The following is a 23,404-nucleotide window of genomic DNA, read 5'->3' as shown; positions in this document are numbered from 1 at the left end:
GAAGGAAAGGGAAATAGATGCTCTTCCTTGAACAGCATACAGAGCAGTTGCCTTGGTGAACCACTTGCGTTTTTTTTTTTTTTAGGTTTATTTATTTATTGAGAGAGAGAGAGCAGGGGAGGGGCGGGGAGGGGGCGTTGGAGAGGGAAAATCCCAAGCAGGCTCCACGCTGTCAGCAAAGAGCTGGACACGGGGCTCAAACTCACAAACCGTGAGATCATGACCTCAGCCGAAACCAGGAATCAGCTGGTTAACCGACTTGGGCCACCCAGGCACTGCCCCCTCCCCCCGCCACTTGTGTTTCTTATTATCGAATGTTATGATATCTCTTCTGACAGCCGGGTGTGTGCAGAAGGCACCTGGATAGGGGCAGACTTTTGGCAGGGTGAAGTGGGCTTATTCTCCGCCGTGGCATCTCACAGAGGTCCCCTCCCTGGTCTTTGGGCCAACGGCAGTGCTGCAGCCTTTGTAGTGCCGGTTACCCCCAGAAGGTTCTTTCTTTTCTGTTAAGTAGATGAACACCGTTCTCTTTCCGATTTATGAATGAGTTTTTCCTGGAGAGCTGGTCACTTTTGTTTGGCATAGGACTTTTTTTTTTTTTTCTGTTGTTCTTTTAGGGACTTTTTTATTACGTCCTTGCTCATTTCCTGCAGCTGGGTATGATTTGTCACTTATTTCAACAAGCCAGTCCCTTCTTCTTCCCATTAGTCAAGAAGAAAAGGATTGAGGGGAAGTGATCAGGTGTCTCTCCTCCATTTCTCTTTCATTTTTCCCTTCTCACTCTCCAGTGTTGATTTCCAGGACCAGACCCAGCTTACCTGAATGAATCTTAGTTTCATTTCTTTATAAGTTTTTTCAGTATGCACCTGCTGGTCCTGTCATGACTGGCCAGATCTACATTCTGAAAGCCCGAGTTAATTCTAGAAGGCAGGCACCTTGTGAAATAAAAATTGGCAGGAATCGGGAAGAGACGGGTTGATGTGAACAAAGAGGAAGAAAGGAAGAAAGCAGAGGCAGGAGGGAGATATGCAGTTGAAGGAAGAGGAAGTGAGAACAAAACGGGAAAGAAAAGGATGTGCTTTTAAAAAACAAGAACGAAAGAAAGATTAACTCAGAACCTAATGCGGGCAGAGGCGTCTACCAGGTCCCTGGGGACCATGCAGATTGATTAGTTTTAGTCTCTACCCACCAAGAATTTACAATCAAGACAGAAATAATATTTAAAAATATGCAAAGACCCATCTGTCTTTGGCTTTACTCATTTCCTGAGATATATAGGAAGAGAGGTGTTTTGAAAGTCGGTAACATTTCACTTCTCTATTGAAGAGCTTCAAGTCGGTGGGAAAATCTTAAAATCTGAAATCTAAGGTAAAGCAACAATCTGTTTTTTGTTGCTTATAAATCCCCTTCTGGCTTGCAGCCCAGGCGGGAAGGGGGTGGGTGGGTGGGGGGCTTCGTGGACATCCAGGGCTTGTGGGGGGGAGGGCAATTCCGGGGCTGTACCCCATCCTCTCCATCCAGAAGCCAGAACATTCTGTGTCAGATAAGTGGGGTGGGGGGGGGCAGGGGGAGGGGAAAGGACGCATTTTCTCCTCCTCCCAAAGCTGTTAACGTTCTGTTCTCCAATAAGCTATTGTAACAATTGATCTCTGCGTGGTGAATCGGATACTGGCTGCATCTTGCTGAGCGAGACACTTCAGCAAGCAGAATTCCATTACAGGCGACCTCTTCTCTCCTGCTAATGGACAGTCATCTCTGAACCACAAGGGCTTGGTGTCGGCCCAGGTCACTGGCTCACAGCTTCAGCAGCACACAGAGCAGTCTGGGCAGGAAAGCGAGAGGGACAGTACTCCATAAAAGGCGGCAGTGTGCTGGGTGGGGTGGGAGGCAGCCGGGCACATGACCTTGACGCGCAGAAGGAAGTCAGGGAAAGGAAGTTTGCCCGCGGGGTGCTTGTGATATTTTTGGCAGCGATGTTCTCACTACCTGCGCCGAGTGTTTGCGTCTGTTGTGATGTTTACGGCAGCTTGAGAAAGAATAGGTTCTAAATCGGGATATGATGACCTTCTCAGCTGGAGGGAGACCTGGATCTAACTGAGAAACAAATTTGGGATTGGAGATGTTGTGTTCTCTCCGAGTTCAGGTTTAGATGTTAGGATAAGGAAGGGGGCAACGCTTCCAGAAGACAGACAGGTTTGGCTTTGTCCCGTCCCTGGAAGAAAAAACGGCCACGTTTGAAGGGAGCCTCACGGTTGTTGTGTCTAAAAAGATTAAGGGCTCCGGGCTTTGCTCACCTCTCATCACATCCTTTTACGCTTTTAGGTGGGTGGCTGGGTTTTCCCCCAAGATTCTGTTTTAGTTCAGCAAGCGTTTGGTGCTCCTGGAGGATAGATTTCCTATAAAACCGTTTTGGGTTTTGATCACCTTTCAAGATGAATGGCTTTTTTTTTGAGGGTTGTCCCTGGAAAGGAGTTTGAAGGCTCTGTAAAGGCTTTCTGTGCTCCTACACTGTGCTGCCCTCTGTGTTCGAGGGATAAAGTCACACGACACACGTGATGGTTTCTGGACTTGTCGGGAGCCCCTCGCAACACAATTCAAGATAGTTTAGGCCTGGGCTGGAAGGAAGCGATGAATGCTTTCCTCCAAGGAGAGCGAATGGGGGTCTAGATGGAGGGGCCTCTGGGCAAAACCCCACTGCCCAGGAGGATAATTAGTGGGTAGATAATGGTGAGCAGAGACTTGTTATAGAAAGTTCCTTGTAATTACGCCCCCCCCCCCCCCCGCAATATTCTTAGGACATCTTTTCCCCTTATTAAAGGGTTGTGAGACCACTGAATGATCAATGTTTGGCCTTTTATCTTAAGGAGACTTCTCTTTCTCATTTTTGCCTTTCAAGAGTATAATATCCCCAAAGCAGTGGTTCGTTTGTTAATCCACTTCTAAAACCTTCTCTATACTCACACCCCCACACACCATGTATAAATTACATTCATGTATTTTATACATATATATATACACACACATATTTAATAAAATAAAATGCATAGAAAGGATGTTTAGAGATCTTAGTGTGGGGGCGCCTGGGTGGCTCAGTTGGTTGGGCGTCCGACTTCGGCTCAGGTTATGATGATCTCACGGTTCGTGGGTTCGAGCCCCTCGTCGGGCTCTGTGCTGACAGCTCAGAGCCCGGAGCCTGCTTCAGATTCGGGGTCTCCCTCTCTCTCTGCCCCTCCCCCGCTCAAGCTCTGTCTCTGTGTCTCTCAAAAATAAACATTAAAAAAAAATTAAAATAAAAAAGATCTTAGTGTGTATCACCCAGTGAGATTTAGGGATGAGGGAAGTTTTCAGAAACCAGACTCTGATGATAACAAAGGTATTTATTTATTTTGAAAACTCACTGAACATCCACATCCCCGTTTCACACTAACCACCACCTTCCTCCCGTTTTAAATGTCTTTATTAGAGATTTGAGGGGTTGGGGATAGGGATCGACTGTACTATCCAAACTCTACTTTTCCCCATTGGTATGAGAACAAAAAATGACTCTTGCTGATGGAATTCAATTGTCAGGCTCTAAGTCACGTGCTTCAGACTCCACTAGCTCTGCACCTGCCTCCTGCAGCTTCTGGACCCGCACCTCTGCCTTTCCAGAATCAGACACTGACCTCATCCTGCTGTACGTCCCATTATGCCCACTTGGCTTTTACAGCAGAACAACCAGTAGTCTTTTTCTGCCTCACCATTTGCCCTCGGGTGCTGAAAAGTTGCTTTACTGGTTGTCCATTCTTGACTTATTTAATTCTCCCTGACTATTTCCTTCAGAGGGTCACCGTTTTGCCTGTTTTCTGATGTGTCAGCTCAGAGACATCTGAGAAAGGGGAGAAGTTATTTATTTAAGAACTTGATAAATAAGGGGGTAAAAGCTTTTTATGGGAAATCAATCAACTGCCTCAAATTTAGAACATTCTTGATCATCCATGCTTAACTATTTATGAAGAGAGATGCTATGAAAATACATATACTTAAAAACCGCCAGTAAACCCATGGTACAACTGCTTTCTCTAGCACGCTTGTATTCTTAAGTAGAGTCTCTTTGCTTTTTCTGTCCAATGTTTGATTTTGATCAAGAACCACAAAAATGTACCTAAGGCAGTCTGGAGAACAGTCTGAAACAGAGAATCAATACTGGTCATCACTCACAAATGTAATACTCAAAAGCTGAAAATTTGAAAATTAAGTATAAAAAGGTATAGGCCTTCCCTGCTTTGGTAACCCATTGCCCTTGTAACGATTACCATATTTACCAAAACCGTTGAAAAAGCAAAGAGCAAATTTATAGAGACAGAAAGTAGAATGGTGAGTGCTGGGAATTAAGGAGGGGGATGGGGAGTTGGCGTTTAATGGGTATAGAGTTTCAGTTTGGGAAGATGAAAAAAAAATTGGATGTGGATGGTCGCACCACAGTGTGAAGATACTTGATGCCATTGAACTGTCCATTTAAAAATGGCCAAAATGGTACATTTTACATGTGTATATTTTATCGCAGTAAATAAATGGAAAGGAAGAAAATAGAAAGGAAAAGAATGTTGCTAGCATGTCTGTATTCAAGTTATCAGTTAGTGGAATGAACTAGAACATTTATTGCTTGAGCCTTAGTGAAAAACAGGCAATAGTCCTCTTAAAATTATGGTTGGGGCATATCTCTGCAACAAAAGAAATCTCAACAGCTTAGTATTTATAGGATACACCACTGGGAGTAAAACACATGTGAAAAATATCATGATAGAAGGCCTTTATTTAAAGTGTGGTTGAAGGCCGCTGACTCATTGGATAACTGGAGTATTTGTGGCTTGAGTAATGGCAGAGCCTAGAATCTTGGAGTCAGTTAGACTGTTTCTTCCTTGGGAAAAAAAAAAAAAAAATGGAAGGGTCAAGTAAATTCTATCCAACTCTATCTCGGATATTTTGTTCAACAATGATTTTGACCAACCTCAAATTCCTCAAATGAGGGAGGAATGTTCAGTGTTTTTGTAACCTTGATTCACTGTGATATTATTCCAAACCAGAAGGCATACCCATCTGGGGGCAAGAGGTGGAAAGGAAAGAGCTAAATCAGGAAACTGTTTTTGTTAGTAGATGATGGATGCCTTGTGAATGGGGGTCACTGCCACTTCTGATCTCATCCTTAGGAAAGACACTCTTTAACCAGCTGGGCAAATGTCCAGACTCAGGTGTGAAGCAACTTGATTGACTCAACTAAACACCCGAAGGAAGTCCTAAATTATTCTGATATGGTATATCGATTATTTATGTTCCCAAATTTGCATTTGTTTCTGCGTGTTATTTGGCTGCGTTAGAGCAATAATTTATCAGTTAGGTTCTTGGAACTGCCGTGCTCACCGTTACTATTTTCTGTGAAGTCCCTGGTACTAGGTTAGCAGGGATCTGGTCATCTTAGGGACGCTGCTGACCATGGTCAAGCAAGGATGTTTTGGAGTCAGATGTCCTGGGCATGAACCCCAGTCTGCCCCTTTCAAGATGAGACCTTGGGAACCCGCCCACATCTCTGTACTTCAGGGTTCTTGCCTATAAAACGAAGATGAGGGGCGCCTGGGTGGCTCAGTTGGTTAAGCGTCTGACTTCAGTTCAGGTCACCATCTCGTGGTTTGTGACTTCAAGCCCTGCATAGGACTCTGTCAGTGCAGGGCCTGCTTTGGATCCTCCGTCCCCCTCTCTCTCTCTGCCCCACTCCCACGTGTGCTTCCTGTATTTCTCCAAAGAAATAAAAAAAGAAAAACGAGGATGATTGCAGTAGGTCTTACGTCACTGGTTGTTATGAAAATATGGTTGAAAACATGTAAAAATGTTTAAAACAGAGCCTGGTGTGGAGTAATTGGGCTGTGAGAGTTAGCCATTATTACCATTATTTGTTGTCTCTTTGGAGGAAGACGTGGCTACACAGTGATGGTATAGGCTGGTGTGGTAGTCCTGTGTCCTGTGAACCAGAAACCATTTCGTGTTTGCATCGAAGAGTTCAAAACTTGACAGCTATATCAAATCATCACTTTGTACGCTTTAAGTGTATTACAATTAAACTTATCAATTACAAGTTATAAAACTGGAAAGGAAAGGAAAGGAAAGGAAAGGAAAGGAAAGGAAAGGAAAGGAAAGGAAAAGAAAGACTCCATCGCTGCTGTATACATGGATCACTGAAAATAAAATACTGGATTTAATAAATAATTTCTACATTCATTGAATGAGTCACCACGTGCCAGGCACCGGGGATACCAAGTCAATTACGGCGTGATTTATTATGGTGCTTAGTCTAGTCTATTATGATGCTCTACTCTCGTAAGTAGAGACACTTACACGAAGAGATTATTATGCAATTTGTAGGTGTAAAGATAGAGACGTGTGCAAGCTATGAAATGAATGAAGACGATCCTCAGAGGTGGGACAGAAGGTGGATAGGAATAGAGAAAATTCCTGAAGAAAGCAATCCTGGAAAATAGTTGGCTTTGTCAAATAAAAGTTGACTTGTAAAAAATGTGTAAATGTTTTCGTCTGTATCTCAAAAAGGTAAGGACTCTCTCCCTCTCCTGTAACCAAAATACTATTATTACCTCTAAAGGAGATGCCAATGGTCGCTTAATTGTAATGAAATATCTGGTCAATTATCAATAGTTTCATGTATGTCATGTTATTTTTCGTTGATGTTTTAGAACCGGGATGCAAATGAGCACATACCTTGTAATGGGTACAGTCTCTTAACTGTCCCTTAATCGGTGCTACCTTCCCTCTCCATCATTCTCTCTTTTTATTCCTTATAATTTATTTGAGGAAGAAACTGGGTTGTTGATCCCATCAAGTTTTCCATAGATGGATTTTGCTGATTGCAGCTCCATTGTGCTATATAACATTTCCCTCTGTTCCTTATATTCCCTAGAAATATCTAGTGAAATATCGATATTTCACTAGATATATCTATCTGCTTGTCCCTTTTTTGGGGATATCTGCAGCTGTTTACACTCAATGGGTAGGTCGGGGCGTTCACAGGGGGATAAAATGGATCTATGCTAATACTATCACTTCTTCTTTAGCTGGAATTCTATAAAGAGAGGTTTCTCTTCACATATTGTTTGCTTACTCAGTGGTATAGTTGGACTAGGAAAGACAAGATGAGTGCCTGATGAAAACCCATATTAGCAGTGGCCCACAAACTTGAAAGTCAATAAAATTCGATTTAGCATACAGTTTTACTAAAGCAGGAAGGTGGACTGATGGGTTTTTATAAATATTTGATACAGGAAGAAGACTTTTCCGCTTGTAACATAGCTTCAGAAACACTTAAACATTCCCCCAAACGTTTAGTAAAAATAGGTGTTTTTTTTTTTAACAGCAATTACAAAAAGATAATCTCGCTAAACTGAAATCCTAGACTACATCTGATATTCAGTTTTCAGTGACCTACTTACTGCATGGCATGATTTACAGTTGAGGTTTATTGCTTTAGCGAAATGATGCTTTGGCCCTTCGCTTAAAAATAAAAAATAAAAAATCCTCTCAGCTTTATTCTCTGGTATGGAGTGAAACCTTTACCGGTCAAAAGTGGCTCAAGGTTAAGTCATTAAAACAATGTGGTACCTCTGGCCTAAGAGAGGTATGACCTTAGCATTGATGTATATATACAGTCCCCTTTAATCCAGTCCCAAGTGAAATCAGCTCTCTGCATTCGCTTGGTGCCATAAAACATTAAGGGCGGTGGAAACATAAGTTACTTCTGAGCTCCTGGGTGGATTCCTGTGTGACTTCAAGTCCCCAGTTCAAGTGACCTCAAGTCTCTGACTTCCTCCAATGGGAGACGGGTCACCCCAGATCCTGACCAGCCTTCCTCTTGCCCTCTCCCTCCAAATCACTTCATTCCTTTGTCTCCAACTACATTAGATCTATTCAGTGTTTCCCTTTTTAATGCCTGCACGATTTCTTAATTTCTACAAAGAGCGGATTGATTCCCACCCCCGGAATATGCCAGCAGGAAGCAGCGGGGTGTGCGTATTGGATGGGCCCCAGTTTAAGGAACCAGCCAACAAGGGGAATATTGTCTTCTTTTTCATGCTTTCTTTTATTTTTTTGGAGCATTTTTCTTTCTTATCCAGATTGGTCTGACCTCAGCACAATACAGCTATATACTACTTTTAACGGCAAACTGGGACGTCACCTGGTTTGTGTTGGTTGGTAGTTTTTCTACGAACGTAATACAATAATCCCAGTGGAACTACGCCGGTCGCTTATTCCTCTGACCCTGATAAGAATACGTTGTTGGGGCTCTGGTGGTGTCTCTTATTTTTAATCCAGTTGAAAATGGAAGCACCAAAGAGCTTGGAAATATTAATGAGAAAATTTCCTGCTTTACGTAGCAGAGCCCCCCTCCCCCACAACGAACTAGAACGAAAGTATTTTGCTCCAGTTTAACCTAAACAGAAAAATTCTCCGTGGAGGCTTTCGAGCTAGGCTTTTAAGAGTCACATGACACACACATATACAAAATGGAAATGCCCTGGTAGACAAAATTAACATCCTCTCATTGCACCTGTAGTGCAAACAGTTATAAAAAGAGGCGCTAGATAATGTGCACTCTCTGATGATTTCAATGCAGCTGTGCTCTTTCCTATTTTAAAAATCCCGAGGGTTCAAGCCCAATCTAATCCTTTTATTGTCAAAGTTTCTTTCAAGTGATCAGACCCTTGGACATGTTTTCGTTCAGGACGGATGGGCTGTCTTGAATCTAACCTACGTTATTAAAAGACCGCTCATATGCCTCCAAGGCACTTCTAGTGTTTGCTTATTTAAAAAAACAATTTTTTTTAACGTTTATTTATTTTCGAGACAGAGCATGAACGGGGGAGGGGCAGAGAGAGGCACAGAATCCAAAACAGGCTCCAAGCTGTCAGCACAGAGCCGAACGTGGGGCTCGAACTCACGGACTGTGAGATCATGCTCTGAGCCCAAGTCGGCTGCTCAACCGACTGAGCCACCCAGGCGCCCCTAGCGTTTGCTTATAAACAGGTAGAATTTGCCATCTTATGCTGGTCCTGACTAAATGAACCCGTGCTACAGCTCCAGAAGGGTGTTAAAAGCAGGTGCGGCTATTTTCCTAAAGGACATGGCTTTCCTGTCGTATTTTACCAGAGGGCACAGTCGCGTCAGGATGCGTTGTGAGACGGCACCGTGATTATGAGAGGGAATCACCAAGCAGCTGAGTTCTTCTTGCTGCTCTCATAAAAACAGAAGGGAGAAAAGTCTCCCTCTGTTGTGGTCATCCCGTGGGGTCATGCTAGAAGGCCACCGACAATTGGCTTTGGAGTTCAAGGCTGCTGGTGCCACACAGGCAGCCAGAAGCTTTCCGGGGAGCGCAGGGCGGGCCCAAGTGGGTGTTTCAGTTTCATCTTGTGCATTCCCTGCACCGGCCTGTCCTCTAATAAGGGCCCTGACTTCTTTCATTAGAGAATGCTAGCAGAAAACCAGATTTAGATGTGATGTGAGCTTACTGCCATGGGGTTGTCATTGCTTCCAGGTGGCCCTCTCAGCCGACAGAGCAAGGAAATATATGTGCTTGTGCGAACCCTTGTATATACATCTATAAATATCTGTATACGCTTCTGTATGTATCCATTTTTTAAAAATATTTATTTAGAGAGAATGTGCATATACTCGTGTACATGTGGGGGAAGGGCAGAGAGAGAGAGAGAAAGAGAGAGAAGAGAGAGGGAGAGAGAAAGAATGCCAACCAGGCTCCGTGCTGTCAATGCAGAGCCCAACGCAAGGCTTGATCCCATGAACCAGGAGACTAGGACCTACACCAAAATCGAGAGTCGGACTCTTTACTGACTGAGCCGTCCAGGCGCCCTGCATCCATTTATTTCTATGGTAAGCTAAACATTAGTTCCTAATGATGTCTACAACCCGAATCAGTACCACATGGATTATTCTAGTCTTCTTCCCTTGCTTGCCTGGATAACCTCCCTCTTCACCAGACAGAATCCTGGCTCCCACCATCTGCCATTCGTTTGTTTAATTGCTCAGTTCCAGTTACGCACGTGTGTTTTTTTCAGAATCATTAATCCGATTTGGGGATATTTTCAAACTTTGTCTTCCAATTCATTTCCTGAGTTATATTTCCCCAATTGTATCTTTTAAAATTATTGGCAAGATGTCTTTTTCTCTCTTAAAAAAAAAAATTGGATTGATGTCTTCTCTTCTCTTCCTAAGGGTATTAATTACAGTTTAAACATTTCATTCTGTCTTCAGGATTGTCTCAGTTTCTTCTTTAGCTTTTTTTATTTGTTGGTATTTAGCCTTGGTCTTTTGTCTGGGAGCCCCTTTCTTCAAATACCTGATGATCTTTGGCTATTGAAATGTGCTCAATTGTAAGGCACACTAATTTAGAAGTGAGACAAGTGCCTCTATAAGACACTAAATAATTTCCTGTGTCAACTTTCTGTACTGATTGATGAGTTGTTAATTATGAAAAGAAACCAAAAAATACTATTATTGTTGCCGTGTTCAGCTATCTGTGACCAAAAGGTACTCTCTGAGTTAAGTCAGAATCAGGGACCAAAACGTATTTTTAAAATATAAACTACCAAGGAGATTATAGTGATTGCTACATTTATATGATAAATAGCTAGCTGGATAGCCAGCAAGCTATCGAATGGGGCATTAAACAAGCTGATCGTCAGCCGTGTATCTTGAAGTAGGACTTGTTGGTGAATGGGCCGCTTCAAGGGCGAGAGAAAGCATTTTTACGGGGACCCCCTAGAGAAGAGCGGTCACTTTATAGCCAAGACAACATGTCACCTAAGGAACCAGTGCACACACAAGCACCCGCTTCCCTGCCCAAGTTTATGAAACAGGATTTAAGTTTCCTAAATGCAAAAGACCCTGATGTTTTCCATTTTAAAAAGGTCATGACCCACTAAATTGATTCCACAACCCAGGAATGATCCAAGATCAAAACTTGAAAAAAGTTCGCCCAAAAACTTCTGTGAATTGGTCTCTACCTGTGGCTTCGCCTTGGTTTTTTTTTCTTTTTTTAACAACTCCCTACCAAACACGCTTGTCATGTCCAAAGGACTTAAAATTCCTGGAAGTACTGTGATCTCTCTTCACTCCAGATTTTGCACATGCTGTTCCACTGCCTGATAAGTGTTCTTCCCTTTTCTGCCCGTTAACTTTTTCATGTCCCGTAGATTCAACACGGCCATTATTTACCTCGGGAAACTTTCTTGATCTTTTCTTCTTTCCTGTTCTCCACTCATCCCTGGACAGAGGGAGTTTTATTTCACCTGTCTCTTTTTCTTTGTTTCCGTAACAGCTAATACATATGTCATTATCATATCTAACGCACACGCATGTGTTAAAATAACCACTGATTTTGGGGCGCCTGGGTGGCTCGGTTGGTTAAGCGTCCGACTTCGGCTCAGGTCATGATCTCACGGTCCGTGGGTTCGAGCCCCGCGTCGGGCTCTGTGCTGACAGCTCAGAGCCTGGAGCCTGTTTCAGATTCTGTGTCTCCCTCTCTCTGTGACCCTCCCCGGTTCATGCTCTGTCTCTCTCTGTCTCAAAAATAAATAAACGTTAAAAAAAAAATTAAAAAAAAAATAACCACTGATTTTTATATCTGTGTCTCCCCTGAGAACATATAGTCAGGGCCTATATTTTGTACTTTGTCCTTTGTTCTGGAGTTCTGATCAGACAAGGACTCAGCTGAGAATCAGAGATTAACATATACCTTCTGCCTCTACTTATAAGACTTCTAGTACGCTTTGCCAGGGCATACAGCTTAGGTCCAAGCTGACTACTCAGAAAGTTATTCTATAAACTCTACTAGCCCTGCCCTAAACCTGCATCAACACCGAGCCATGAATCTAGATCTCATAGCCACTTGGAGTAAAGCTGATTCCACAGAGGGCAGTAGCTGTCCCCACACCACAGGAGAGAGTGAGCCGTAGACATGAACCTCCAGGCTTGTGTTCAGAAAGATGGTAGGCCTCTGACTCTGAGCCAGATGTCCTCCCTACATGGGGACAGGAGTGGGGAGAGGACGCCAGTCTTGGGTTCATCTGGATAAAGCTATCCCCTTCCCAGTGGGATAGGAAAGAAAGGTGGAGGAAAGGAAGAGAGGCATGTCTCCAATACTGTTTCATCCTGGATGTGTAACACGGCTTTGTTCCCCTTCAGAGGACATTCCCTGTGGCTCCAGATATTGAGTATCTCATTCTTATATCTATGTCCTTAGCACTTAGTGAAACAGTCATTGGGGTGTGATGTAAGCTCGGCATGTATGGTTGGAAAATAGATGTGGATAATGATGTTGGGGTAAGAGGCTGGGATTTGTAACAGTGGAACACACTATCTTCAGGACGAGATAATGGGGAAAAGGAAGAAGACAAAGAATACAGAATATAATATTTTGGTGGTTGATGGCTTCGAGTGATTACTTGTCTTACTGGATATCTTAAATGGAATAGAGATGGAAGTTATTAAGGAAGAAATTGAAGAATTGTGAGACTGGCATATTAGAAGTATCATTAGCATGAACATTAATACGGTAAAAGATGATGGCAGAGAATTAAATAAGGAGTGAGATTAAGTCCTGCTAAAATAATCTGAGGGTCCAACAGAATATTCTGGAAGCTTATAGATGGCTAGACAGGAAGGACAAAGTAGTTATTGTGTTAAAAATAAATACTCCTGTATTACATACACACACACACACACACACGCACATTTTTTTGCACACACACACATACACACACTTTTTGCAATTACTTTTGATGAATGCTTTGTGGTGGTTGTTTTGAAATGCTTGCTTTTAGGATCAGAAATTAAATACCGCCACAGAGAGCGATGCATTTTGGCTAAAATAGGAATGATGTTTTAGAAAGGATAATACTAGCTGCTATAACAAACAAACACAAAAACATTGTATAAAATGTACAATGGCTCAATCATGATAGAAGTTCATTTCTTATTCATGTAAAGTTCGAAATGGATGTTCTTTATTGGTGGGTGGCTCTCCTCCAAAGGTGATTCTGAGATCTAGACTCTTTATATCTGGTGCCTCTGCTCTAAGATAATTTGGATATGTCCATTATTAATATAATTATGTTTTCCTTACAGTTTTTAAATGTCACATGCCCCTTCTATTGTTGCATGTTACCTTTAGAACATGTAAGCCCAGAGCATTTTTTTTTTTTTTTTTTTACTTAACCCTCGTGGTGGTTTCTGATGACTTACAAATTTAAAGTTGTTTTTAAGGCCATTGGATTTGGCCCTAGTTAGAATTAGGCAACAAATTGTGGGTCATAAGTGGAACATTGTGAACGTGTAAAAGTCAGGTTTATTACGATTTAACTAATTTTCACAAGAATAACAATATCCATTCATTTCAGTAGAAGACAAGAAGTCATTCTCATTTATATTGAGTAGATGGCATCTCTCATTCAATTACAAAATTTGACAAAGAAGAGAAGGGCTTAGCTCAAAAGGAAAACATAAGTAGTTTAAGTTATTTGATAGCCAGAAACGTTCGCAATGTACCTTTGTCCACACCTACCCCAGTGTTATTTATTTTCTGTCATAAATTTCCCCATGTGCCCAAACTTCTTAGCAAATCCTAGCCCCGGTCCCTAATGCATAGAACGTTAAAGGAAAGACTGAGAAAGCAAGCAAGGCTGTCTTGGGAATCGTGACTTTAGATAGGATGAGGAAGGAATCAAGATCACTATACCTTAGTGCAAGGGAAATTTGCCCCTTCATTTGATACATGAGGATGATGTGACCTTGGTAGATGGAGGTATTTATTCAGGGCCTCCTAGATACTTCAGTTCAGAGAGAGTGTGGGTAGCGAAACAAAGAATGTCTTTACACTAGACATGAGACACCCTTTGATGTAATAGAAACACACCAGAGCAGCAAAGCGTTCAGTGGACCAGAAAGGAGATGAAAGGCAGCTGGCAGCATGGCAGGGAAGAGCCTGGAAGGGGATCACACAGATGTGCTCACAGATACAGTCTTCCTGCGTCCTTATTTCAGTAAGTCTAGCCGTGCATAACCATTCACTTATTCATTCACATCATTCAACAAGTATTATTAAGTTACTATTATGTGCCAGGTCCATAAATACCTGTTTTCATGGAGTTTATCTTTTAATGGGACCATTCTCCCCCATACTCAGTGCTTTGGGTGGTAAATTGACAAAAGCCTGGAACTAAGGCAGATTGGGGTAGTTAAGAAGGTCCACGGATAAGGTATAAAATGGGTACTTTTAAAAGTTGCACCATTACACCTTCAACACAATGACTAAAATTAAAAAAACCTACAATACCAAGTGTTGGTGTAAGAATATGGAGCAACTGGAACTCTAATACATTGTTGAAAGGAATGAATTCAAGCCCTGCGTCGGGCTCTGTGCTGACAGCTCGGAGTCTGAAGCCTGCTTCGGATTCTGTGTCTCCCTCTCTCTCTGTCCCTCCCCTGCATGTCTCTGTCTCTGTCTCTGTCTCTCTCTTTCAAAAATAAACAAACATTAAAAAAAAAAATCCCAAGCCTAGATATTTACCCAAGAAAATGACAATACAGGTCTATTAAGAAAAAACTTATATTAAGCACGTTCACAGAGTGTTTATTTGTTGTATAGACATTGTAAACTGGAGACAACCCAAGTGTTTGTTCATCCATAGGAGAGTAGCTAAACTATGATATATTCATACAATGGATGCTGCACAGCAATTAAAAAAAAATTCATTGCAGTACTAAATATCATCTAAGACTATACTCAAAGAGGAAGAAATACAAAGGATAATTACTTTCAGGGGAGACTTTTTTTATTTTTGCTAAGCGTGTCATCAAGAAAAGACACAGCAGGGAGAGAAAAGACTTCCAGACTGGCTCTGAACTTGGAGTCTGACAGTTGTTGATCTGAGGCAGGTCTCTGGCTGTCCTTGCTTGATGTCCTGGTTCCTATCAACTAACTGGGCTCCAATTTGGGGACCTGGTTATTTGACGCTGGGAAGATTGTCAAACTTTACTTTGGACGAATGGGGCTAATAGTGCACGCTACCTGACGCCTGGGAGCGTTGCCAAGACCCGTAAGAAGACAGGACTCGGACGATGAACGGCTCTGGAGAGCTGATCTTGGATTACTTATTTCCACTGCGGCCCAGAGGGCAAGCTACGGTCTGCTAAATTCACCCTTTCTCAGACAAGAACATTCCACGTTTGGTTCCACATTTTAAAGGCCCTCCTGAAGGACTTTTATGCCTCATTTCATTAACAGGGCTGTGTTATTTTTGAACATTGGGGCACATCAGAAGTATGGTCATTTATTGATCAGACTTAGAGGGAAAGGAAGAGTTTGAAGAGCTTGCAGGAAGCCTGTGGTGTCAATTTGAGATCCATTTATATCTGATCCAAGTTGAGTAAATGAAAGTGAGACTTAAAAATATAAAGCTATTCTCTTTCTCAGTTTCCAACTATGGCCAGGATGCCTGGGTCCTGGTTTTGTTTTGTTTTGTTTTATTTTTTCAGCTTCTTTAGTTCATCCTTTTCTTCAGTTCCTGCAAAAGCCAACTTGTCTTTCTCAGACATTTGGTTCTGTTACTTCCTCTTCCTTGGTCCTCAATTCCAAAAGCATCCTTGTTTGTCTGGAATAACATGGCATCATGTCCGAGGGGTAAGGTGATCAGAAAGTCCCTGCAAGTCCTCTCTGCCTTTTGGAGGTTGAAAAAATGAGAAAGAAAGGTGAGAAAAAAATGGACAGAGATGAGAGCCAGATGCTGGGGGAGCATTTCTCATAAGTAGTGACCTCCTGATAAGTTTATAGAGTTTATAGGTCTTCTCTTGCAACGTGATAGCGATTGAGACTGTCCTGTGAGAACAGAGGTTGTTCATTTAATTGAAGAAGTACGTTAAGGCAGGGAATCACTTTAAAAACTGATACAATTTCTTCGACTTTAAATATATGTATGTGTGTGTGTGTGTGTGTGTGTGTATACACGTATATACATGTATATACGTGTATACACACACACATACATATATATGATATGTTGAAGACCTGTTTGGTTTTGAGTTTAGGTCCGCTGATTGGAGTATAGTGCCATTTTGCTTGGTAAATAATATTCCCTAATATACTACCTAAGAGTCTCCTTATAATGGAGAGAGAATTTAAGGACACCGTGAGACAACCAAAGTACACAATCCTTCTAGGTGGTTTTTAAGTTTATTTATTTATTTAAAAAAAAATTTTTTTAACGTTTTATTTATTTTTGAGACAGAGATAGAGCATGAACGGGGGAGGGGCAGAGAGAGAGGGAGACACAGAATCAGAAGCAGGCTCCAGGCTCCGAGCCATCAGCCCAGAGCCCGACGCGGGGCTCGAACTCACGGACTGCGAGATCGTGACCTGAGCTGAAGTCGGACGCTTAACCGACTGAGCCACCCAGGCGCCCCTAAGTTTATTTATTTAATTTGAGGTGGGGAGGGGCAGGGAGAGAGGGAGAGAGAGAGAATCCCAAGTAAGCTCTGCACTGTCAGCACAGAACATGATGTGGGGCTCAAACTCAAGAACTGTGAAATCGTAACCTGAGCTGAAATCAAGAGTCAGACGCTTAACCGACTGAGCCACCCAGGCGCCTCGATCTTTCTGGATTTTTGGGACCTTCCCTCACTTCTAGTCATTTATGGCTTTCTCCTGTATTTTCTTTGACAGCAATGGTTATTGTCTCAATTTCATTCCATCTTTGCACAGTATTCTGTGTTTCCATTGAAAAGAATACTCTTTCCTCTTATACGCCTGTTTCGTTACTTTTCATAATAGTTAATGAGCTAATTAAATCCTTAATTAAAATAACAAGTCTAATTTAGATTTAAAAAACCAAACAAACTTGGAAACAAGCACAGCTAACTTCGACAGGCACACAGCTAGCTGGTTGCATCGGAAATTTGTGGCTCTACCAGAGAGAAGCTTACCGGCTTTAATTGTTCAGCGTGTTGTGGGTCTCAGTGGATTTGCTTTACCGATGGATTTGAGAGTGTTGATTAACCCAAGGAGTTGGTTAAGCAGAGGTACTTTTCCTCTGCTCTATGGTTTGCAGAACTGATTGTGCTTCCAGATTTGAAAAGTGGAGGCCTTGGTCTACCGTCATAGCATAAATATGGTGCCTGTTTTATATGACCTGAGGTAGTCTGGTGAAAATACCCTAGGGTCCACATCTTAACTGCAGTGATAGGAAGTACGTGAAATTCCACCACAGACTTCTTGTGACTTTACCATAAGCATTGCCTTATACAGGTATTCTCCTTGAAACTAATTAAGTTTAGTTTAATTAGTTTAATTTTAAACTCATTTTGACCATCATTACCCAGCTTTATCATTAATGTATTCTTTGAATTATCACTCTTATTGTTGAATCAGTTTTACTGCCAGGAAGAGCTTGGGAAGAGTAAAAGCTTCAAGGGAGAGAAAGAGTGCTAAACATAGAGAGTTGCCCAAAGAATTGTCTTCTTCATGAACCTGGCCCTGACTAGGACCAACTTTAGCTAATAAATGAGAACAGTCTAGAAATTTTGAGGCTCTACCATTTTCCAGCTCTGTGCTAGCTTCTGGGGATGCAAAGGGGTGCTGAGTGATGAACTCTGTAAATATTTACTAGCACACTCCCGGTCCAGAGTTTTAGGGAAGGCATACATGGAACCGTGAGGTTTGATTACAGAGGACCTTACACAGTGCTTGACAGAAGTAAGGATGGAGCAAGTCATTTCTGGCCAGGGGACTTGTGGAAGGACTCCAGAAATTTACACTTGGGCTGGGTCTTGGAGGGCGAGTATGTGTTTGTCAGACCAGGACGATGGGGTAGGGCACCCAGGCAGAGGGAGAGCAGTAACATGGAATACTCAGTGAATGGACATGTCATGCCTGAGTAATTGTTTGCTTATAGGGTAAGCATGGTATGCGGTTGTATGAGTCAGGGTTCTCCAGAGAAACCGAAGCGGTAGACTGTGTGTGTGCACACATGCATGCACACACACACACACACACACACACACACACGTATGAGAGAGAGAGAGAGAGAGAGAGAGAGAGAGAGAGAGAGAGATCTTCTAAGGAGTTAACTCATGCAGTTTTGGAGGCTGAGAAGCCCAAGATCTTCAGCAGGTAAGCTAGAGACCCAGGAAAGCCAATGCTATAGCTCCAGTTCAAGTCTGAAGGCCTGAGAACAGGGGAGCTGATGCTGTAGGTTCAGTCCAAATGTCTGACCAAATATCTGGGCACCCCGTGGCCCAGTCAAGTTGACATATAAAGCTAACTATCACAGGAATCGTAGGTGAAATCTTTGCTCTCTTCTCCTGATACAAGTTAGAATGTGGGACACCTCTCTCCAACCTAGATGGACTCTTCCCCATTGGGACTGACAGTCTATAAACACGGCTGAGTTGCCATTAACCCAAACCACGTAGGTCAATGAAGATGCCTCAAGTGGCCATGACTTCCACTGAGAATTCAAGAACATTTTCTAAAAATGTGATCTTTCAGGGGCTTAGTGTCCATTTATATCAACTGGTAATATTTGTAGGATTAAATGTGTAGAATTAAAATTACACTGAAACAAAGCACTGACAATTTGGGGGACTATTTTCATATTATAAGTGTTGATTTGTTGAGCTGTTCTTGGAAACCTATGCACACCCCTCCCCACAAATATCCGTGCCTTTTTGCTAAATATTGCACAACCAGCTAAATTAGAATATTCCCTCACTCTGCACTGTGACCAGCTTGAGCATTTGGAATTTAATAACGGGCAGTGACTTATTTAGTTGAAAACTTAAGGCAGCTGCAAACTCATTCTATACTTAGAAGGAGTAATAGCCAAATTCCTCATTTGGGCGGTGTCCTTTGAGCTGTAGGTATTTAGTGACGATTAGAATGATGGAAATTATAATAATAGCCAACCTGTGTCAATTATTGATGGTCAAGTTGCTTTATGTTGATTAAATTTGCATTCTAATTTTATGGGTAGATAAACAGACTTACTGGATTTTAAACTTCAATTATATTGGCACATCTAATTCCCTAAGATGCTAGACTATCTCTATCTGCTTTTATTAATGTTGATAGTGAACCTGAATGATTTCTAGTTCAAGGTGGATTTCACTATGTCTACATTATCCACTGTACCTATCGATTAAATTAGTCGACTGCTATTAGCGAGATTTCAAAATAACTTCTTTGTGTCAGTGAGAGGAGGGCTACTTCTTCAGGGGTTTGTGGATAGCTCATGGATGCAGATGACTTCTGGAAAGGTAATTATCTGGATTATTCATGGAGCATGTTATTTCTATATTTCTATGTAGAAAAATAAGTATAATCCTAAGAGGGAAAAGACACAGGCATATACACAGAAAGGGGCAGAGATCTGCTCACTGTTTTGTCCGGGCCATAGGCTGATGGTAAAAATGTAGCTTTAGTCAGCTTTTGGTTATAGCTTTGAGTCATTTACATTCTGCTTACCTGGTTACAGCCCTAGGACCTGGACCCAGTGACAGATCCCCCATTGCAAGTTAAGATGATCATTTGGTCGTACTCGGATGAAACAAACTCAGAGACAGTGGAGGAAATTCCCCATCCCCGGAGGAAGCTTGGGGGTCATAACATCCTGTAGACACACGCTAGGGCGCATCCGATCCCCTAGAACTCCCAGATACACAGTCTGTGCTGAGGGCAGGAAGGTTTCCTTTGCTCACCTGTGTCTGTTTTTAACAGTGTACAAAACCTTTTGTAAGAACAAAGAGTATAAAACACACTGGGCTGACCGAGGAGAAACAAATACGCATGTTGAATGTGGTGAGCATTCTGCTGTGTGCTCAGCATGAGATATCCCAGCTCTGAGTGGGAAAATAAATAATGCCATTCCTTGAGAACCACTGGAAGGAGAATGTGGGGGAGGAATACGTAGACGAAGACTCCCATAACTGTCAAGTTCTCACTGAGAATTCATTCATTCATTCACTCACTCTTAACAGCCAATAATGATTAAGCTCATATAAACGCCAGGCACCCTGATCACAACCGGAAAGATAATTCAGAAGAGTTAATCTCTGCCCTCATGAGGTTATAGTGGGGGTAAGGAAAGGGGGAGTAGACAGCAGGAAACAAGTAGTTTTGTTTATAGTTCTACGGAAGAGACATGGTAGGCTGTAGATCAGCCTTATGAGCAACCTAATCTAGATCGTTTCCAGAAGAGCTTTCCCAAGCAGGTTAAATGTAAAGCCAGGTCAGAAAAATGAGTCAAAGTTAAAAGGGAAAAGGGCGGTAGAAGGAAGCATGGGAGGAGCTGGACAGGTGGCAGGAATCTCATGGTGCCTAATTTTCGTGGAATTAATTGGCAGGAAGTTAATTTTAATAGCTTGCCTTTCGGAGACCTTACCAAGTGCCACCGTGTGTGCTGAGAGCTTTATGAACATTGTCACAATTAATCCCTTACAGCGACCTCTGGGAGGTAAATATTATTATTCCCAATTGAAGAAAGGCAAGGTCTAGAGAAGTCCAATGACAGTAAGGGGAAGAAAAGGAAGCAAGGTTTAATGTCCACATGACATTTAAAAGGGAGAGAGAGAGAAAGGCAAGAAATTATAGATGGTAGGCATCCTTAATCTCAAGCAGCGTTGGCTGTCTTTTCTCACACTCCATGTCTGGACTCAGTCCACCCATGTGTGAAGTGTGCCTTTTGCTGAGTCTGGGACTCTAGCAGCTGATGCTAAAAGAGACTTTTGTGCTTCTCTAAACTATCCTCTTGGTTGGAGCGGCTGTAATAGGATACCAAATGCTGAAAATTTATTTCTCACAGTTCTGGGGGTTGGGAAGTTTGAGGTCAGGGTGCCAGCCGGGAAGAAGGAAAGGAAAGGAAAGGAAAGGAAAGGAAAAGAGGAAGGAAAGAAGGAAGGAAGGAAGAAAAGAAGGAAGAAGGAAAGGAAGGAAGGAAAGAAGGAAGGAGGAAAGAAGGAAAAAAGGAAAGAAAGAAAGGAAAGGAAGGAGGGAGGAGAGAAAGAATCTTTTTTTCCATATGGAAATTGAATTCTAAACCTCCTTCCTTATTTGTTGTTAAATTCACAATACTATCATCCCCCTTTTATAAACCAGTTCATGGAGTTTTGGAGACTTGCCAACTTGACCGGCGGGCACGGTTGGGCCATCCCAGGACTTCTGGCTCTTTCTGCATCAACCACCCCAGTGAGTCTGCTTATTTCCTTCTGGCGGCTTGTCCTGCACTTTTGGGGAGCAGTCATACCTCAAGTTTGGGGGTGCACAGTTATCCCAAGGGGTGAAAGAAGCAGATTTCAGCGCATCTAGTTCCTCTTTAGCTAAATAGATCATCATTTAACGGATAGCCAAGACAACTCACTGTTAATCTGTCCTACTTCGGCTTTTAAAAAATGAGCAAAGACAGCATTTTATTAGCACAAATGCCTGTCAGTTTCAGACTTATGACGACTTTGACTAGAAACAGCAAATAATAAAACGAAGCGATTTTGAGCCACACAAATGCGAACTTGGAAGGCGCGGGTGACACTTGTCATTGCTTGTCGACCTTGGCAATCTCCTTACGCTGTTGATTTGCTTTGGGTGCCCAGCACTGAGAAAAATCCTGAGTGACACAGCTAAATAATAGCGGGCTGTAAACATTTAGGAAACACCTCATCTTGCAGTCTTGGGATACTTTCCAATTAAAATGAATCCAGAAACTTGGGAGAGGGATAGCAGGAAACGTTTGTTTCAAAGTGACCGAGCCACCCGGACACCCCATTTTAACCATTTTTAAGTGTACAAATCAGTGGCATTAAGTACATTCACATGGTTGTGCCACTGTCACCGCTATCCCCTACTTTGCTGTGGTTTTTAAATGCAGTTTATTTATTTATTTTGAGGGAGAGAGAGAGAGAGAGAGAAAGAGAGGGAGCAGGGGAGGGACAGAGAGAGAGGGAGAGAGAGAGAGAATCCCCAGCAGGTTCTGTGCTGTCCACAAAGTCCGATGTGGGACTCGATCTCGTGAACAGTGAGATCATGACCTGAGCCGAAATCAAGAGTCAGACGCAACACCAACTGAGCCACCGGGTGCCCCTCCCTTGCTTTGTTTTTGAAAGTTATTCCCAAGGGTCTATGTCAGGACACTTTGAAAGAGGCACGTGTGATATTAGTCATTATCTGAAAGCCATCATTTGTATGACTGCTTTTAATATTATTAATACTTATTATTAATTATTAATTATTAATACTTGAGCTCACATCAATCCCAATGTTGATTAATCTCTTCAATTTAAACTTGACTCCCCCCCCCCCCTTAAGATTAGAATTCTTCTGGATTGTCATGTCCTGGTAGTATTGCCAAGAAGATTCGGAACCCTCGGGGACGCCGGGATTTGGAACTTGCGGTCTGACCTGATCCCTCGCTAGTGTCTTCAAGACTTTAATTAGCTTTTACCCTAATTTCTTTAGTTAGTATCTCACCCGGTCCCTGAGCTGGTCTAATGACCTGAAGCCTCATCAACTTCTTTCCGAAGAAAACCAGAACATTCACTCCTGTGACATTCTTTTGTACTTTTTTTTTTTTTTTTTGGTCAGAACAGAAAAAAAATGGAGTAAAAAATCAACCACCTCATTCTTTTATAGACACAAGAAATAATAATTGTTGATGAAAAGGTCCCATGGTACTGAGGTTCGTTTTCACAACAGCCTCATGAGGGTATTGTTATTGCCGTTGTAGAGATGGTGAGACGGTAGCACAGAGAGGTTAAGCAGCCTGCTGCAGGGCACACAGCAAGGTGGGTGCACAGCAGGAACACAAGTCCAGGCAGCCGGCTCCAGGGCCCACGCCAAACCCCTGAGCCCCAGGACCCTCCCCCTGAGAGCCACTTTTCTTGGGAGACCACCGTGCCTCCTCCCCAGAACTCCAGCATCTGGGGAAAATGTGTGTCACAGACAAGCAAGGCACAGGCGGACTGGGCACAAGGTTGTTCTGAGCGATCCCCACCGAGAGAACTGCGTCTGTGGGCTAGGAGAACAGGTGGTGTAGACAAGTCGGGGCAGGACCAGCTGTGTAGACCGGAGGGCCCTGGGCAAAAAGGAAATGCAGGTCTCTTTATTCAACAATTCCTAGGAATTTAAGAGTGACTGCAGAGCATCGACTCAGGTGCAAGGAGGGCCCTTTGGAGGGGGGGACCCTGCGTGGCCGTGTGGTCTCCCGTGGAGCCTCCTGGCGGGGCTGGGGTGGGGGCTCCCCTACCCCAGAAGGAACTGTGGCCGTGTGTTTCTGGTGAGCGAGTCTGGATCAGAAGCTGACGTGGG

The 23,404-nt window shown here is 42.7% G+C and overlaps 1 long non-coding RNA gene across 1 annotated transcript; it reads left to right on the top strand.

The window, feature by feature from the left end:
• The first annotated feature begins 1,154 nt into the window (after positions 1–1,154).
• LOC113603856 (uncharacterized) lies at positions 1,155–21,751 on the top strand. The gene is made up of 3 exons (XR_008289965.1): positions 1,155–1,368; positions 18,151–18,220; positions 21,203–21,751. It is a non-coding gene; the product is annotated as an uncharacterized LOC113603856 (long non-coding RNA).
• The last annotated feature ends 1,653 nt before the right edge of the window (positions 21,752–23,404 follow it).

This window comes from Acinonyx jubatus, chromosome A1 (assembly GCF_027475565.1).
Source record: "Acinonyx jubatus isolate Ajub_Pintada_27869175 chromosome A1, VMU_Ajub_asm_v1.0, whole genome shotgun sequence".
NCBI classification, from domain to species: Eukaryota; Metazoa; Chordata; class Mammalia; order Carnivora; family Felidae; genus Acinonyx; species Acinonyx jubatus.
This window is presented reverse-complemented; position numbering and strand designations above follow the sequence as displayed.